The 12,148-nt window shown below is 43.5% G+C and overlaps 1 protein-coding gene across 4 annotated transcripts in view; it reads left to right on the top strand.

Annotated features, from left to right (window-relative positions):
* Positions 1 to 12,148, top strand: part of LOC112257751 (serine/threonine-protein kinase LMTK1-like) — a 110,812-nt gene that overhangs the window by 74,432 nt on the left and 24,232 nt on the right. Inside the window, exon 1 of one of the 4 annotated variants that reach the window (XM_042326263.1) lies at positions 9,623 to 9,813. The exons of 2 other annotated variants lie outside the window; for them this stretch is intronic. The gene's annotated coding sequence lies outside the window, so the exon portion shown is untranslated. Of the gene's footprint in view, positions 1 to 9,622; positions 9,935 to 12,148 lie in introns of those variants that run through there. One more of the 4 variants, XM_042326262.1, reaches the window with a different exon arrangement.

The raw sequence follows: 12,148 nt of genomic DNA, 5'->3' as shown, positions 1-12,148 counted from the left end.
TGGCGCCCTGTACTCTTCACAGATGAAAGCAGGTTCACACTGAGCACATGTGACAGACGTAACAGTCTGGAGACGCCATGGAGAACGTTCTGCTGCCTGCAACATCCTCCAGAATGACCGGTTTGGCGGTGGGTCAGTCATGGTGTGGGATGGCATTTCTTTGGGGGGGCCGCACAGCCCTCCATGTGCTCGCCAGAGGTAGCCTGACTGCCATTAGGTACCAAGATGAGATCCTCAGACCCCTTGTGAGACCATATGCTGGTGTGGTTGGCCCTGGGTTCCTCCTAATGCAAGACAATTCTAGAACTCATGTGGCTAGAGTGTGTCAGCAGTTCCTGCAAGAGGAAGGCATTGATGCTATGGACTGGCCCGCCCGTTCCCCAGACCTGAATCCAATTGAGCACATCTGGGACATCATGTCTCGCTCCATCCACCAACGCCACGTTGCACCACAGACTGTCCAGACTGCATCAGGAGCATGCCCAGGCGTTATAGGGAGGTTATACAGGCACGTGGAGGCCACACACACTACTGAGCCTCATTTGGACTTGTTTTAAGGACATTACATCAAAGTTGGATCAGCCTGTAGTGTGGTTTTTTCCACTTTAATTTTGAGTGTGACTCCAAATCCAGACCTCCATGGGTTGATAAATTTGATTTCCATTGATAATTTTTGTGTGATTTCGTTGTCAACACATTCAACTATGTAAAGAAAAAAGTATTTAATAAGAATATTTCATTCATTCAGATCTAGGATGTGTTATTTTAGTGTTCCCTTTATTTTTTTGAGCAGTGTATATATATATTGATTGCAATTGTTCCCGAATGAGTGAGCGTTCATGTGTAAAGGATTAGCATTTTAATTGTTATAATTATCACTCTGTAGTGACTTCTTAGTTGACCCCCACTCCCCCTCTTGTCTAACAAGCCGCCATGCCGGTTCAGCCACTAGGCCACATTTTCCTATCATTTCATGTAACCATATTTACTGTTTGTTTATGCATTTCTGTGAATTACTTAGTTGGTAATAAATAAATGATTTAAGACAATTGATGTATGGATGACTCTTAGTGAAGACTGGGTTTGTGCAGATAACCAACAATTTACGACGTTTGGAATGAGACTAACGTGAGGTAAAGTAAATAATTCATTAATTCGAAGACTAATTGATCAGATAAAATATCTGAAAAGTTATTTTAGGAAATGATAACTTTGTAATCTGAATATTTTTCCTTGGTGCGCCGATTTCCTAGTTAATTAGTTACGTGATTAATCAGTTGATCGCATAGTAACTAATTACAGAGAATCATTGATAAAAACTATCAGTCTTCAGTTAATGATAGTGAAGACACGACACTTCCTAAAGGCAGGAACTCAAACAGAAAGTACCTGTGCTAAGGTCTATTCAATGTTGTTCTGGCCAATCAAAATCTATGTTTCAAGATTGTTTTGATCACGCTGTGTTTACTAACATATTAAATCTCTACCTATCCCAGTCTGCTGTTCATACCTTCTTCAAGATGTCCACCATTGTTCCTGAACCCAAGAAAGCAAAGTTAACTGAACTAAATGACTATCGCCCCGTAGCACTCACTTCTGTCATCATGAAGTGCTTTGAGTGTCACGGATCCATCCGGAACTTTCATTACACACACCTGTCCCCTATTCCCACTGATTAGTACTTGTATAAGTATGCCCTTTGGTTTCCATTGGGCTGTCGATTGTTGTTACAATGTCCATTGGTGCGTGTGTGTACCTGTGCTGTCTGTTTTGGGCTTTCGTGCCCTTGAGGATTGCGCAGATGATTACGGGTCTCATCCCATGTGTTAATCATTGTGCGCATGTGTTATTTATTCGAGGTACTCCTCGCTCTTTTGTTTTGGCTTCAACACTGTGTTTTTGTATAGTGTTTGTTTGGTCATGACGTAATTTGGGTACAATAAAAAAACCTATTACACATTCCTGCGTTTGTCTTCTGAATCATTTATGTAAGCGTGACATTGGGAGGCTAATTAAGGATCATATCACCTCCACCTTACCTGACACCCTAGACCCACTGCAATTTGCATACGGCTCACGGACAATGCAATCACCATCGCACATCTGGACAAGATGAATACCTATGTAAGAATGTTGCTCATTGACTACAGCTCAGCCTTCAATACCATAACACCTTCCAAGCTTATCATTAAGCTTGGGGCCCTGAGTCTGAACCATGCCCTGTCTAACTGTGTCCTGGACATCCTGATGGAATGCTCACAGGTAGAGAAGGTAGGAAACAACACCTCTACTTCTCTGAACCTCGACACAGGAGCCCCACAAAGGTGCGTTTTTAGGTCTCTCCTGTACTCCCTGTTCATCCATGACTGTGTGACCACGCATGCCTCCAACTCGCCTGATTACCAATAAAGGGAGTAGGTAAGGGCCCGGGTGGAGTGATGCCAGGAAAATAACCTTTCGCTCAACAAAAAGAAGGAGCTGAACAGCAGAGGGACAGCAGAGGGAGCACGCCCCAATCCATATCGAAGGGCTGCAGTGGAGAAGGTGAAAAGCTTCATGTTCCTTGGTGTACACATTATTGACAATCTGAAATGGTCCACCCAACACATGCAGTGTGGTGAAGAAGGCACAACAGCGCCTCTTCATCCTCAGGAGGCTGAAGAAATTCAGCTAGGACACTAAGACTCTTACAAACTTTTACAGATGCACTATTGCGAGCATCCTGTCAGGCTTCAGCACCGCCTGGTACGGCAACTGCATCGTTTGCAACCGCAGGGCTCTAGAGGGTGATGCGGTCAGCCCAACGCATCATTGGGGGCACTCTGCCTGCCCTCCAGGACATCTACAGCACCCGATGTCACAGAAAGGGCAAAAAAATCATTAAGGACATCAACTATCCGAGCCACGGCCTGTTCACCCACCGCTATCATGCAGAAGGCGAGATCAGTACAGTGCATCAATGCTGGGACCGAGAGACTGAAAAACATCTATCAAATCAAAATAAAGTTTATTTGTCACGTGTGCCGACTACAACAGTGAAATACTTACTTACAGGCTCTAACCAACAGTGCAAAAAAGGGATTAGGTGAACAATAGGTAAGTTAAGAAATAAAACAAAAGTAAAAAGACAGTGAAAAATAACAGTAGCAGGGCTGTATACAGGCAACAGTTAGTCAGGCTGAGCATATAGCATGGCAACTGGGTATTTTTTACCTTTATTTAACCAGGCAAGACAGTTAAGAACAAATTCTTATTTTCAATGACAGCCTAGGAATAGTGGGTTAACTGCCTGTTCAGGGGTAGAACAACAGATTTGTACCTTGCCAGCTCAGGGGTTTGAACTTGCAACCTTCCAGTTACTAGTCCAACGCTCTACCCACTAGGCTACCCTTGAACTCTTATTCACTAAAGAAGTGATACTCCTAGCTGTCGCGTTAGTGCAGCAACTGTAGACGTGGGCTAGGAGAGGACGGACAGAGTATTTGTCTAATCCGAGGTGAGTGATTGTTGTCCTGATATCCAGAAGCTCTTTTTTTGCCATAAGATACGGTTGCAGAAACATTATGTACAAAATACATTACAAAAAAACAAAAAAACACATAATAGCCCAATTGGTTGGGCGCCCGTAAAACTGCTGACATTTCTTCCGGCTCCATTTTATCTCAAGGCCACCCAGTACCTTGCCCTGAACTTAGTCATTGTCACGAGCTGACTACCACCCGGTTACTGTACCATGCACCTTAGAGGTTGCTGCCCTTTGTACTGTACATAGACATGGAACATTGTTTACATAATGTTTTACTAATTTCATATGTTTTTTAGTCAAGGCCATCCTATTCAACTATTGCTGTATATGCAGTGCATTGGGAAAGTATTCAGACCCCTTTACTTTTTCCACATTTTGATAAGTTACAGCCTTATTCTAAAATTGATTAAATAGATTTTTCCCTCATCAATCTGCACAGAATAACCCATAATGACAAAGCAAAAACAGATTTTTTAAAACATTTTTGCAAATTTATAAAACAAAAAACCCCAGAAATATCACATTTACATAGGTATTCAGACGCTTTACTCAATACTTTGTTGAAGCAACTTTGGCAGCAATTACAGCTCCGAGTCTTCTTGGGTATGACGCTACACGTTTGGCACACCTGTATTTGGGGATTTTCTCCCATTCTTCTCTGCAGATCCTCTCAAGCTCTGTCAGGTTGGAAAGGGAGCGTCGCTGCACAGCTATTTTCAGGTCACTCCAGAGATGTTAGATCGGGTTGAGGTCCGGGCTCTGGCTGGGCCGCTCAAGGACATTCAGAGACTGTAGGACCTTACAATCAATTGAATTTACCACAGGTGGACTCCAATCAAGTTGTGTTTGTATTTGTATTTATTATGGATCCTCATTAGCTACTCTTCCTGGGGTCCAGCAAAATTCAGGCAGTTATACAATTTTAAATACATGACAATACATTCATAACATATATCACAACACACTAAGTGTGTGCCCTCAGGCCCCTACTCCACTACCACATTTCTACACAAAATCTGTGTGTGTATATGTTATCATGTATGTGTATGCATGTGTCTGTGCCTATGTTTGTATAGCTTCACAGTCTGATTTTACTGCTTGCATCAGTTAACTGATGTGGAATAGAGTTCCATGTAGGCATGGCTCTATCTAGTACTGTGCACCTCCCATAGTCTGTTCTGGACTTGGGGAATGTGAAGAGACCTCTGGTGACATGTCTTGTGGGGTGTACATGGGTGTCTGAGCTGTGTGCTAGTCGTTTAAACAGATAGCTTGGTGCTTTCAACATGTCAATACCTCTCAGAATTACAAGTAGTGATGAAATCAATCTCTCCTCCACTTTGAGCCAGGAGAGATTGACATGCTTATTATTAATGTTTGCTCTCTGTGTACATCCAAGGGCCAGCCGTGCTGCCCTGTTCTGAGCCAATTGCAATTTTCCTAAGTCCCTCTTTGTGGTACCTGACCACACGACTGAACAGTAGTCCAGGTGCGACAAAACTAGAGCCTGTAGGACCTGTCTTGTTGATAGTGTTGTTAAGAATGTAGAGAAGCGTTTTATTTTGGACAGACTTCTCCCAATCTTAGCTACTGTTGTATCAATATGTTTAGACCATGACCATTTACAATCCAGGGTTACTCCAAGCCTTTGTCACCTCAACTTGCTCTATTTCCACAATATTTATTTCAAGACTTAGTTGAGGTTTAGGGTTTAGTGAATGATTTTTCCCAAATGCAATGCATTTAGTTTTTAAAATATTTTGGACTAACTTATTCCTTACCACCCATTCTGAAACTATCTGCAGCTCTTTGTTACGTGTTGCAGTCACTGTAGCAGCTGACGTGTATAGTGTTGAGTCATCTGCATGGCTTTACTCAAGGCCAGTGGTATGTCATTAGTAAAGACTGAACAAATTAAGGGGCCTAGACAGCTGCCCTGGATAATTCATGATTCTACATGGATTATGTTGGAGAGTTTTACATTAAAGAACACCCTCTGTGTTCTGTTAGACAGTTAACTCTTTATCCACAATATAGCAAGGGGTGTAAAGCGATAACTCAGAAGTTTTTCCAGCAACAGACTATGATCGATAATGTCAAAAGCTGCACTGAAGTCTAACAAGACATCCCCCACAATCTTTTCATCATAACTTTCTCTCAGCCAATCATTAGTCATTTGTGTAAATGCTGTGCTTGTTGAATGTCCTTCCCTATAGGCATGCTGAAAGTCTGTAGTCAATTTATTTACTGTAAAATAGCATTGTATCTGGTCAAACACAATTTTTTCCAAAACTTTACTCAGGGTTGGTAACAGGCTGATTGGTCAGCTATTTGTACCAGTAAAGGGGGCATTACTATTCTAAGGTAGCAGACTGACCTTTGCTTCCCTCCAGCCCTGAGGGCACACACTTTCTAGTAGGCTTAAATGAAAGCTATGGCAAATAGGAGTGGAAATATCATCTGCTATTATCCTTTTAAAGTAGTTAGCAATATTAGTCAGTCTTGTGATGCATGAGCCATCTGATTCAATTAATCATGGAGCTGAGTTTGCAGGCACTGGTTACAGTTTATAGATTTTTCTTGAGTGGGCAGCTTGATGAGTCACTCAATATTTAAGTCACCCAGAAAATGACTGTTAGCACTTGGTGGTCTATAGCAGCTTTCCACAAGAATGGGTTTTAGGTGAGACAGATGAACCTGTAGCCATATGTTTTCAACAGGATTTAACAGGAGTTCCTCTCTAATTTTTACAGGGATGTGGTTGTGAATTTAAACAGCAACACCTCCACCACTGGCATTTCTGTCTTTTCTGTAAATGTTATGACCTTGTATTGCTACCACTGTTATCATCAAATGTATTGTCTAAGTGAGTTTCAGAGATAGTCAGAATATGAATGTCATCTGTTACTAGCAAGTTATTAATTTTATGAACCTTGTTTCTTAAGCTACATATGTTAACATGGGCTATTTAGAGCACTTTTCTGGGATGCATGCTTGATTTTGTTACTTTACTGGGAATCTTAGCAGAAGTAGATATTCTCATGTTATTTAGGTTAGTGCAGGTTGAGCTGCACACAGTGGACTTCCTACTTGGGCCCACCACCCCAGTGCTAACAGCATAGATCTGGTTCATAGGCACATGATTGCTACATACAATAGCTGCAGGATCAGCAGAGACATTCAGGGCAGTTAGAGGGACATAAATTAGGTTACTTACATTGTGTCTACCAATGCCCCTGTTATAATGTACATTTTCTAAAGCATTATGATGACTCTGCGAACCAATGGTTGGGATTTACTGAGCTAGGCTTGGGTCATTGATAAGTCATTGTCTCAATGCAGCCTTATAATTCTGTGAAAGGATCTAGGAACCCAAATGATTTGGGTGGATTCCATCCTCCTTATAAAACGTGTTTTGTTTCCAAAAGGTTTCAAAATTGTCAACAAAAGCTACACCCATTGAGCTGCAATTATCACGTAGCCAGTTGTGAAGAGAAAGATTCATGCTAAAGCGTTCAATACCACGATTGAGAGAGGGCACAGGGCCAGATATGATGGTATTTTATTAGTGCCTAGCAGAGAGTTAATCAGATCTTTGCAATCCACTATTAACTTGTTTGGGACACAGGTTCCGCTAACGGAACCCCCCCAACAACATTCCGCCGAAAAGGCAGCGCGGGAAATTCAAAAATATTTTTTTGAAATATTTAACTTTCACACATTAAGTCCAATACAGCAAATGAAAGATAAACATCTTGTTCATCTACCCACAATTTCCGATTTTTTTAATGTTTTACAGCGAAAACACAACATATGAATTTCACAACATATGAATTTGTTTGAATTATGTCTGTAAGTATAACAGGACTCATAGGGCAGGCAAACTTCCAAACAGGAAGTGGAAATTCTGGTGCTGGTTGATTTTCAACTCATCGCCTATTCATATCCAAATAAGATATGGATCTGTTCGCACTTCCTACGCCTTCCACTAGATGTCAACAGTCAGTAGAACGTGGAATGAAGCCTCTAGTGTGATGTGGGACCGGATGGTGTACTGTGTATATATACACACAGTACATTATATATATACATATATATATACATATATATATATATTATAGTCCGGACTCCGACATTGCTCATAATATATTAATTTTTCTTAATTGCATTCTTTTACATTTAGATTTGTGTGTATTGTTGTGAATTGTTAGATACTACTGCACTGTTGGAGCTAGGAACACAAGCATTTCGCTACACCCCCAATAACATCTGCTAAATATGTGTATGCGGTAACACAATTAGATTTGATTTGTGTCTTCCAGAGACTCTCTGCTAACTGTGCTTACCCCAGCAACCTTAAAGAGGACACGCTAAGTGCTTTGAGACCTTTTGAGTGAGGCAGAACGATACATTTTCAATTAATTAACCATCTACGCACACACACATGCACATACAGAGGATTGTTTTAAAGTGAAATAGGCACAGATGCCTATGACAGTTTCCACGCTCTACTTCAAATGAAGATTCATGCCATAGTGACTTTGAAGAAGAGAATTAAAAAAAGAAAGGGCATACTTGAGGCTAAGTCTGTCAATTATCTGTCACTGGGGAGCTAAGAAGACTGATACTCTCCTTAATCACCAATGATTGATCCTCTTTCATTTCTTCCCTCTAAGAACTTCAATCTCTCTTCTCTCTGTCTCTGTCTCTGTCTCTCTCTCTCTCTTCATTCGGTCTCTCTCTCCCTCCACTCTGTCTCTGTCTCTCCCGCTCTCTGCTCTCACTCTCTCTCTCTCCCTCTCCCTTTGTATCTGTCTCTCCCTCTCACTATCTTTGTACTCCCTCTCACTCCCGCTCTCTCTCTCTCTGCTCTCCCTCTGTCTCGCTCTCCCTCTCTCTCTCTGCTCTCCCTCTGTCTCGCTCTCCCTCTCTCTCTCTTTCCTCTCCCTCCGTCTCGCTCTCCCTCTCTCTCTCTGCTCTCCCTATGCATCTCCCTCTCTCTCTCTGCTCTCCCTATGCATCTCCCTCTCTCTCTCTTTCCTCTCCAGCTGTATCTCCCTCTCTCTCTCTGCTCTCCCTATGCATCTCCCTCTCTCTCTGCTCTCCCTATGCATCTCCCTCTCTCTCTCTTTCCTCTCCCTATGCATCTCCCTCTCTCTCTCTTTCCTCTCCAGCTGTATCTCCCTCTCTCTCTCTGCTCTCCCTCTGTCTCGCCCTCTCTCTCTCTTTCCTCTCCCTATGCATCTCCCTCTCTCTCTCTTTCCTCTCCCTATGCATCTCCCTCTCTCTCTCTTTCCTCTCCAGCTGTATCTCCCTCTCTCTCTCTGCTCTCCCTATGCATCTCCCTCTCTCTCTCTTTCCTCTCCAGCTGTATCTCCCTCTCTCTCTCTGCTCTCCCTATGCATCTCCCTCTCTCTCTCTTTCCTCTCCAGCTGTATCTCCCTCTCTCTTTGCGCTCCCTCTGTCTCGCCCTCTCTCTCTCTCTCCCTTTGTCTCTCAATCTATATATCTCTCTTCCATTATGTTTGAAAGACAGACATGGCAGAAGTAATTCAAACAAGAGGAGAGGGAGAAAGGGGTGAGCAGGGGTTGAGCGAGGGCGTGAGGAAGGGCATACCCCAGAGCCCACAGTACATCCGGCCCCCCAGACCCCAAGGCCCCCATCTGGAATTAGACACAGCCTCTCCCAGAGCAGGAAGAGGGGATTTTAGGATTAGTTATTGTGTGTTTGTGTGTGTGTATGTGCGTGTGTTTGTGTATGTGTGTTCATCATTCAGTGGGGAAGGGGCCTGCCCTGCACATGTTCCCTGGCTGGAGACGAGAGTGATAGAAGTGAAAGAAGTATAGAAGATTGGAGAGTGATGTCATGACGATAGAATGTGAAACGTTTTCCTTGTGCCTCACATTTTTGTGGAGGCTTTTTTCTCTCGTTTTCTCAATTGCCCTCCTCCCACCTTTATTTCCCACTCGGGAGGAGCACAGGAACTTCCTTTTGGACTGGGAGTCACTGCTCATCCCTTCTCCTCTCTCTTTTCCCCTCCATCCCTCTTTCTCTCTCTCCCTCCCCCTCTCTCTCTCTCTCTCTCTCTCTCTCTCTCTCTCTCTCTCTCCATCTGTGACATTGAGTTGAACCATTGTGGTCTCACCAGAGTGCTAGCTAGCTGTTATCTGCTGAACTCAACAATGAAGACTATCTCAGCTGCAGGACCATGCTCCTACTGTAGCCTCTGTGCTTGGCACTGCCACTACCATGCCCTGCAAACCAGCTGGGCCACCCTGGGTGGGAGGTAGGGAAACAGGTTCTTTTAGCTTGTTGCTCTGCAGAGACATTTGGGGTACAGGGTACAAGTGATCTTGTGTCTTGTGGGTGACCAACACGCCTGCTTTCCCAATGGAACTTGAGCTCAGGTAAGAAATGGTGGGGATGTTATTTAAGGGAATGTCATCAGAAGGTCAAGTGTAGTCTGAGCTCTCGCTAAGAGTCTGTATCAGGCTGATATTCAGCTCCAGCTGCTCTTGCAGAAGGTTCTTATAGAACAGGGGTTCCCAACCTTTTTCCACATCGCAGACTGGAGCAGATCCAGAAACAGTTTTGCGGACCGGAGAACGCCCATCAAGCTAGGAAGCTGCACCTGGACAGATTCTTGAGGTCTGGTTGGAGAGTGTTTAGTCTTTTAGTTGGCTAATCAGTGAAGGATATTATCAGAGGCACAAGTGTAGTCTGAACTTTCGCTGTGAATGTGTTCTGTGAAAGTGTCCAATGCTTGATGTCATAGAAAGGGAATGTTATTCTTTTGTGTTTTTAGTGCTTTGAGAATGTTACACAGAAAATGAACCACTGGAGTTCAATAGTTGCAAATGTGTTGTGTTGTTTAGAGTTCTGTTTCTTGTTTTTTCATTTCTACAATTGTACAGCAACTTTTAAAGTGATATATGTATTATTATTATTTATGTGTGCGAGCACTGTGGTATGTGCATATGTACACGTGTGCAGCTATGTGTGAGAGGGCTGCATGTTTATGTGTCTGTTTGATCTAGGTTGCTGTATCCAGTACAGTGCATTCGGAAAGTATTCTGACCACAGCCTTGTTCAAAAATGTATTATATATATTTATTTTTCCTCCTTAATCTACACACAATACCCCGTAATGACAAAGCAAAAACAAGTTTTTAGAATTCTTTGCAAATTAAAAAAAATTAAAAAAACATATTCCCTTAAGTATTCAGACCCTTTGCTATGCGACTAGAAATTAAGCTCAAGTGCATCCTGTTTCCATTGATCATCCTTGAGATGATTCTACAACTTGATTGGAGTCCACTTTTGGTAAATTCAATTGATTGGACATGATTTGGAAAGGCACACACCTGTCTATATAAGGTCCCACAGTTGACAGTGCATGTCAGAGCAAAAACCAAGCCAAGAGGTTAAACAAATTGTCTGAAGAGCTCCGAGACAGGATTGTGTCGAGGCACAGATCTGGGGAAGGGTATCAAAAAATGTCCGCAGCATTGAAGGTCCCTAAGAACACAGTGGCCTTCATCATTCCTAAATGGAAGATGTTTGGAACCACCAAGAAACTTCCTAGAGCTGGCCTCCCGGCCAAACTGAGCAATCAGGGGAGAAGGGCCTTGGTCAGGGAGTTGACCAAGAACCCTATGGTCACTCTGACAGAGCTCCAGAGTTCCTCTGTGACGATGGGAGAATCTAGCTTTTATGGTAGTGTGGCCAGACGGAAGCCACTCCTCAGTGTAATGCTCATGACAGCCCGCTTGGAGCTTACCAAAAGGTACCTAAAGACAAAATGATCTGGTCTGATGAAACCGAGATTGAACTCTTTGGCCTGAATGCCAAGCGTAATGTCTGGAGGAAACCTGGCACCATCCCTATGGTGAAGCATGGTGGTGTCAGCATCATGCCGTGGGATGTTTTTCAGCGGCAGGGACTGGGAGACTAGTCAGGACAGAGGGAAAGATGAACAGAGAAAAGTATAGCGAGATCCTTGAAAATGTGCTCCAGAGTGCTCAGGACCTCAGACTGGGGTGAAGATTCACCTTCCAACAGGACAACAACCCTAAGCATACAGGCAAGACAACGCAGGAGTGGCTTCGGGACAAGTCTCTGTATGTCCTTGGGTGGCCCAGCCGAACTTGAACCTGATCGAACATCTCTGGGTATTTAGAATAAGGCTGTAACGTAGCAAAATGTGGAACAGTCAAGGGGTCTGAATACTTTCCGTATGTGCTGTATGTGGGAGAGATATGTGAGTGGATGTTTATGTGTGTTTGTGTGAACTCTGTAGCAGTACGTGTTATGGGAACTGCATGTGTGTGATCTCTGTAAGGGTATGTGTTAGAGGCATGTGTTTTCCTGGCTCTCTTTTGACCCTGAGAGTGAAAACACATGTTAGAGGGGCCGTTAGGGACCGTGTGAAGCTGTGGACCTAGAGACAAGAGGGTGTGTGTGGCCTGTGTGTGCATATTCTCTCGTGGGACAGGACGGATGGATGGGGGGATGGATGGAAGGAGGGGTGAGGACGATGGGGGGAAGCATTGGAGTGGGTGCTGGAGGAGGCTACAAAGGGTCACAGTTTTCCATAGTTTCCACCCCACCACACAACTCCA

Source organism: Oncorhynchus tshawytscha, linkage group LG01 (assembly GCF_018296145.1).
Source record: "Oncorhynchus tshawytscha isolate Ot180627B linkage group LG01, Otsh_v2.0, whole genome shotgun sequence".
NCBI lineage: Eukaryota > Metazoa > Chordata > Actinopteri > Salmoniformes > Salmonidae > Oncorhynchus > Oncorhynchus tshawytscha.
Note: the sequence above shows the minus strand (reverse complement) of the source record. Positions and strands in the feature narration are given on the sequence as shown.